Raw genomic sequence first — 642 nt, 5'->3', positions numbered from 1 at the left:
ATTAATTATTTATCTATTTGCATCAATTTTTTTATGCGTTCCTTTTATTTGCGATGCACTTTGCACTCGGCCCTTTATGCGACGATGCGTCAGGCGTCAGAGAGAAAGGGAGCTCCACGATTACTCGAGCTGTTTGTTTTGTTGTTTATCGGCAGCCGGCTAGCGGCGGCTGTTTCCTGGGAAAACCGAAAACCTGTCAGATGCTGTGCGGGGCTGTGTGGGGCGGCACCAGGCGGCGGGGACAGGTCCGGGGCGGCCCGCGGGCAGCCCCCGTCTGTCAACACAGCCGACGACGAGCCAATGACGGCGATGGGACTGGACTTCGGCCCTGCACTCTGTTTGTTGTTTGAGGCTTGGCCGACCACCATCAGGTGGTGCACAGGGCAGGTCTGTTGCAGCAGAGCCAGCGGGGCCTAGTGCGCGCGGTGCTTGGCTTTTGTTTCAGGGAAGCAAGGTCTGTAGGGGTTTGTGGACCGCGAAGCCCATCACAAATGAGCGCGGTTTAGTTGGTGAAAATGCGTTTTGGTTAGTGATCAATGCGACATCATTGGAAAAACTTGCTGCCTAGAACCACCACCGCGCGAACCATTGCCTTGTGTCAGCCGGCGTTCGCCTAGGGGCCCGAACTGCATCCAATAAAAG

The sequence above is a fragment of the Frankliniella occidentalis genome, unplaced genomic scaffold (assembly GCF_000697945.3).
Source record: "Frankliniella occidentalis isolate FOCC.00 unplaced genomic scaffold, Focc_3.1 Scaffold75, whole genome shotgun sequence".
Lineage (NCBI taxonomy): Eukaryota > Metazoa > Arthropoda > Insecta > Thysanoptera > Thripidae > Frankliniella > Frankliniella occidentalis.
This window is presented reverse-complemented; position numbering follows the sequence as displayed.